The sequence below is a fragment of the Arachis hypogaea genome, chromosome 14 (assembly GCF_003086295.3).
Source record: "Arachis hypogaea cultivar Tifrunner chromosome 14, arahy.Tifrunner.gnm2.J5K5, whole genome shotgun sequence".
Classification (NCBI taxonomy): domain Eukaryota; kingdom Viridiplantae; phylum Streptophyta; class Magnoliopsida; order Fabales; family Fabaceae; genus Arachis; species Arachis hypogaea.
Window position 1 is genome coordinate 95,437,595 of NC_092049.1, and position 6,701 is coordinate 95,444,295.

General features: G+C 36.7%; 1 long non-coding RNA gene across 1 annotated transcript; it reads left to right on the forward strand.

Moving 5' to 3' along the window:
• The first annotated feature begins 5,219 nt into the window (after positions 1–5,219).
• Positions 5,220–6,380, forward strand: LOC112740461 (uncharacterized). Its single transcript, XR_011871832.1, has 3 exons — positions 5,220–5,753; positions 5,855–5,984; positions 6,129–6,380. It is a non-coding gene; the product is annotated as an uncharacterized lncRNA (long non-coding RNA).
• Positions 6,381–6,701: the final 321 nt, after the last annotated feature.

The following is a 6,701-nucleotide window of genomic DNA, read 5'->3' on the forward strand; positions in this document are numbered from 1 at the left end:
TTAGGGGGGAGCAGATCTTGGTCATAGAGGAGGCGATAGAGGATATCCTCCACTTTCAGCCTAAAATAGATGATGCAGATGGTTATCAGAAGGCTGAAGAGTCCATTAGATTTATGAGTTTTGATTGGGATGTTGTCAAGCGTATCATAGCCATTGATCCTGATGTTCCGTGGGCTTTGGGAAAGTCAAAATTAACTCCACGGGGCATCAAGATTATTTATCTCAATAATGAGGCTAGGCTGTGGCAGCAAATACTGAGTAATTATGTTATGCCTAGCACTCACGAGTCAGAGGTGCCAGCTGCTATGATCATCCTCATTTGGTGCGTTATGGAAGGAAAAGACCTATACCTTCCACAGTTCATCAGAAAGTACATGTCTAGAGTACATGTCTAGAGACCATGTCAGAGGCACTCGCCATTCCCCTATTTGATCACCCAGATGGCTTACTGAGCTGAGGTGCCTTGGGAGCCAGAGCATGAGAGGCCACCAGTTGCCGACTGCAAGAAGATTATTCCGTACGGCAAGTGGTTTGGACCTCTAGGCCATAGACTACCTGCTTCTACTACTTCTACTGATGCGGCCACATCCTCAGCAGCACCTTTAGCGCCTGCAGTACCTTCCGCATCCACAGCACCATCATCTACTTCCCAGCCAGTCTACGTTCTTGTGCACCACCTCTTTGAGCGCCTGGATCAGATGGAGTGCCACAATCAGCGGCGTTATGAGCGGTCTGAGCATCGCAATAAGCGACACTATGAGCATATGAAGCTGATGATGAGGTCGGGGCATACTAACATTCCCTCCGAGCCTGACACATCCTCGGAGCACTCTGAGGAAGAGGAGGATGAGCAGGATGAGGGTGCACAGGAGGAGGACCAGCAGCAGCCACAGCACAAGGAGCCTCAGCTTGAGCAGCTTGCAGAGCCACAGGCACCTGCACAACCATCACAGCCAGAGCCAGCAGTACACCCTTCCGTAGGTGAGGACCCTTCACACCCGGCTTGACTAAGAGCATCGAAGACGATGCTATGATATAAGTGTGGGGAGGTCGCCGTCTCCGATAGATTTTATTATGGTGAACCATTTCAGACTTTTATTCTATTTTGCTTTATTTTGTACTTTTGATTTATTTTATTTTATTTTATTTTATTTTATTTTTCTTTTAGTACTTGTACATTTCTATTTTATTGTACTTCTGTTTATTTTTACTTTGTTTCATTTTGCACTTTGAGCTTGTATATATCTTAGATATTTAGCTTGAATTGCACTTTTAGTCTATTAGTTGCGATATAGAAAAACATGGATTCTTGAGCTTAGTTTACCCTTTTAGCATATGAGAAATTGGTTTGATTGAAAATAGGGATAAACAAAAAATTTTTAGTTTTTCATAATCACAACAATTCATCTAGTATATATATATAATAATAAATGTTGGTCAATTTATTGAAATTTTCAAGGAATATATCTTTTTCTTAGAAAAGGCATTTAAGATTCACATTGATTTGAGTTAAAACCTTTTGTAACTTGCATGATACATATAATTGGAAATATGGTTTTTGAGCTAAAGAACACACAACCCGCACTACAAGAAAAAAGGCCTTTCGGCACACTTTTTTCTTGCCACGCTTTTAAAGCGTGCCGAAAAGTGGTCTATGGCCACGCTTTTACGAGGGTGGCCACTGATTTGTGATTTGGCCACGCTTTTTTTTGTCACGCTTGAAAAGCGTGGCCATAGAGAAAAATCGGCACGCTTTTACGAGGGTGCCCACTTACTTGAAATTTAGCCACGCTTTTTTACTGCCACGCTTGAAAAGCGTGGCGATAGAGGGAAATCGGCACGCTTTTACAGTGGGTGGCCACTTATTAAAAATTTGACCACCCGTTTTTTTGCCACGCTTAAAAAGCATGGCCATAGAAGGAAATCGGTATGCTTTATAAGCGTTGCTATAGTGTGTTTATTTTGGCACCGTAAAAAAACGTGCCGATAGAGTTCCCTCCCTAAAATTTAGTTTCCCACTTATTTTTTTTCACACTTAACTTTTTTTTCCTAAGTTTTCAAATTTTAACCGTAAATGATAACTTTTCAAATTTTCACACTTAACTTATTTTTAATCCTAAATTTTAAGATGACTTGTGATTTTATTTTTTTCACCATTTAATATTTTTTCTTCTTTTTTCAGTATCTTTTTTTTTTCATTACAAAATGTGTATTTTTTTATAATTTGTTTATTTTTAAATCACATAACTTTGTTAGAGTACACCTAATTCTTATGTTACCAAATTATACTTAACAAAATTAGTTTAAGATAATTTGATTAATTTTACAGTTTGTACATTGTATTAATAATTAGTTATTTAATATTCTTAAAAAATATAACAAATTATAATTTAGAATAAAAAATATTTAATGTAAACTCAATATTCATATTTAAACTAAATTTGATATCAAAGTATGAATTAAAACTTTAAATGTTATCATTTGAATTTCTTGGTTTCTTTGGTTTTGATAAAAGTTAGAACAGAGTTAAAGAATTCCCTTTCAAACCCTAAAATCTTTTTAACCTTAAAATTCCCTTTCAAACCCTATTACGCCGTCACTTCATCTTCACTCTCGAACCCAGCAGCTTCCTTCGGTGTCCATCGTCATCTTCATTACTGGAACCCAGCCTCATCTTCAGCTTCTGGAACCCAGCCTTCTGGAACCCAACCCTTCATCGCACCCAGAAAACCCTAACCTCCATCACGCCGCCATCTATCTCACTGGATCGTCGTTGTGTTAGCCAGCTCGCCATTCCTCTTGCTATCCTTCTCGCGGTTCTGCTCGTCGTGCTGCTCGCCTTTCTCTGTCGCGGTTCTGCTCGCCTCTCTCTGTCGCGGTTCTGCTCGCCTCTCTCTGTCGTGGTTCTGCTCGCCTCTCCCTGCTCGCCTCATCCCCTCCACCGTTGCATTCCCTGGCTCACCCATTCCTGCCCTCGCAGTCACACCGGCCGTCACCTGTAGTGCTCCGCGGAACTCGCCCGTCACTCGAAGTCGCACTCCGAAGCCGTCGCCCGTTGTCCTCCTCGGAACTCACCTGTCGCCAGTCGTCCTCCGTGGATCTTGCAGTCGCTATCGTCCTCCGCGGTACAATGCAATAAACAGTCGTATTCCTCTACATCCTTCACCCAGCTCTCTGAAACTCTGCATCTATTTTTCTTATTTGCAGTTAGTTGTTGAACTTCTACCTTTTTTTACTTTTAATTATTTGTTCTAATTTTTTGGATCTAATTATTTGTTCTTGGTTATTATTATTTTTTATTCTGATTTCTTTGTTATGATTATTTGTTGCCGGTTCTAATTTTTTGTTTTGGGTTTTGCTTGTTTTGAATGTTGTTTCTGAACCGATTTCTTATTCTGAATTTTGGTTCTGATTTGGTAATGCAGGACAACAGCATTAATGTTGGTATTCAGTGAACATCTTCGAGATAACTATAGTCTTGCTACTGTAAGTGTAATAACATCTTCAAGTCATTATTTGATCTTGTAGACAGTTTTGTACACAGTCATACATGGTTTCTTTGTTTGTTTTCTATGTGGGACATTTATTTTTTAAAGAATTATCCTCAAATTATGATTAGGACAAGACATTGATCTATACAACAAAGAGATAGTAAAACTTGTAGTGTTTCAACTCACACCAACCAGGACCTGGTAATGTTTTGAGCATGGTATAAAGCAAAAGTGTTTAAGCTTAAGCTTAACTAATTATTAGAAGGCATTATTAGACCCTGGTTCCTACAGTATTCTTGCATTGAAAGCTATATATTATCATTGGTTTGTTGAGTTTTTTTCATTTGTTTGATGTCATTTCTGAGTTCTTATTTTTGCTTTGTCAGATATTTAAAAAATTTTCCGTTGTTGAATCTTCAGAACATGGATCCTAATGTTTCTGCACAACTTTTTGAGTATGACAAACGTTTTGAGTAGTACGGATGTGATTACACATTTTATGACCACAATCACCCTGAGGAGTTGCCACTGGAGTTGAAGCATTCCTTCAAAATAGTAGTGGCAGATCCTCTTTACTTGGTGAGAGTTAAATTGATTGCTGAAATTTTATTTGCTGAAAAATGAATGAGGATCCATTGTGTGTATATATATATAGTACAAGTTATTTCAGTTTTGAAAACCTTGAGCTGGTTGATGATCTTATTGAGCACATGGGGCTGATTTAATCTTTCTAACAAGTCACAATAGGTAAAATAAAGTTAGAATGCAAGGTTAGAGTGAGTGAAAAGCTAGGAATCAATTTTTGACCTCTCAAAACCCAAGGTTACATGTTGCAGAATTATGCAGTTTTGGGCAGCACTTTGTGAACAAAACTGGGAGCAATCTAGCCACTCAAAATGAGTAAAATTATTTTTCTATGAAACCTTGATATGTCTAGATTGCTCCCCTAAAATTTCAGAATTTTCTGATGTGTGGTTTGGGAGATATGATTTTTAGAAAATGGTCATTTTCTGCAGAAAGAATGCTGTCTGAATTCTGGAACAGCAACTTCAAAACCATATATCTCAATACTCTGAAACTCTTTGGAGGTGAAATCAAAGAGAGGTAAAATATTAGGATGTCTTTTATGTCCAAATTTTAGGACAATTCAAGTTTTGAAGAGAAAGTTGTGCCTTTTGGAAGCAGGGCTGTTCACTGCTGTGACAACTCCTTTTTCTTAAAACAAAACCATATTTCGAGAGGCATAATTTTTTCTAGAGAAGTGAAAATGCTCTGGGACTTGAACTGGGTGAAAGATGGGTAAGTCTAGTTCAACCACACCAAAATTTGGGAGAATCCAACCAAAGATGGATTTTATATGATTTTTCTAAATTGGTTATTGCTTGCTGTTTTTCTGAAGTGTACTAAATCAGTAGCCGATTTTTAAAATATTTGTTCCAATTTATTTTTGTTCATGAATGTCAATCATAATTGTTTTGTATAATTCAGGTCTCAATCACAACGTCAACTATATTGGTATTTTAATTTCTTTGAACCATTTGTTACCTTCTTTTGGTTCAATTTTTTAAATGAATCAATTGCATATTAGAAGAGATGGCCTAAGTGTATATTAATTTTGTTTTGCATTTTCTTATTTCTATATTTCTTATCTGTGCTTTCTATGTATTTCTTTGCATTAAATGATTTATTTCTTTTTGTCTAATTTATGCATTCATTAACAGTCTGATGTGGAAAACAACACCTATTACGTTGATTTTCCTAGCTGCTATGATGCCCTGCTTAGACCCTCTGGGTGTCCTCTCCTTTGGTTGGAACTTCGGAAACATACCCGTGATTTTTGGCTCGGCAATTCTTGGATTCTTGCTTCAGTGGTTTGGTGCTTTAGCATTAGGGTAAGTGAATGTTCTATTGATTAGTGATGAGCTCTTGCTGTGCTTCTGTTTAATTTATAAACAAGAAAATTAGATGATTATTGAATGTTTTCTGCTGTTTTATTGAATTGATTAGTGGTTATCTCTTGCTTTTTATTGGATGATTTCTGCTGTTTTCTGCTGTTTTAACTAATGTGCTAAAGCATCTGCATTTTATTAGAAAATAGAAAAATAGCAAATTAGAGATTAGAGATGTTGAGGTTGATAGTGAGGCCACTGTTATTAGGTGGCCTAAAGGTCATGCAACAAATTTCACCTCCTTTCAAGAAAGTAATAGTAAAATCCAAACTTCATGTTCAGATATTGCAAAGTCCACCATGGACATAACCAAGTATGTCATCATTGTTATGTTCATATCATTCAATGAACTAGAGACATATAATTTAGTTGTTCTGATTGTGTGTTTTCCGATGAACTTCTATTTCATTACAGGATTCAGAAAGAGGAAGCCAAAATCGTTGCATGGGAAAGCCAACAGAAGGCAAAGTAACTTATTGTTGCTTGTAAATAAACTGAGAGAACCAAAGTATCTAACAAAGTTTGACTTAGCAGTAAGAGGAGGGTAACTTATTGCTATAGCCTATAATCTCCTAATTAGTCCTAATTAAGTTCTTGTAATGAACTAACAAAATTTTTTTTATATACTCTAGTTGTACAATTCAAGGTAGGAAACTAGTTTCTGATCATTGCTTCCATTTGGTGACAGGTCCTGACAGAAGGATCTTCTTGCCAAAGGGTCTCTTGTATGATCTAAGGGAAGGAGGTTTAAGAGGGCTAGAGGAAGGAGGAACAGCAGGAACAGCAAAGGAAATAGAATTTAAGTTTTTTTTTCAGTTTTTAGTTTTGGAATTTGAACTTGAGATTTATTTTGTATTTGAGTATTAGTTTTTTAATGTATAAAATAATTATTGCAAAAATTATGTCACTAATTATTGTTTGATTTATCTTGTACTAAAAATTGCATACTATATTTGTAGGTTTGGTATGGTAATAAAAAAAGATTGAAAATTTATATTTTGCAGTGACGAAGGTAAAAATAAGAAAAATAATTTTTTTTTTTAATTTTATAAGGCTAATGCCACGTTTTTAAAGCGTGGCCGTATCACTGGCTATTGCCACGCTTTAAAAAGTGTAGCCATATCTTCCCCTATTGGCACGCTTTTAAAGAGTACCCAAAATTAACATTCTGGGACGTTTTAAAAGCATGGCGATATGTACACTTTTCGGTACGCTTTTTAAGCGTACCTATAGGTTAAGACCTATGGCCACGCTTTTTAAG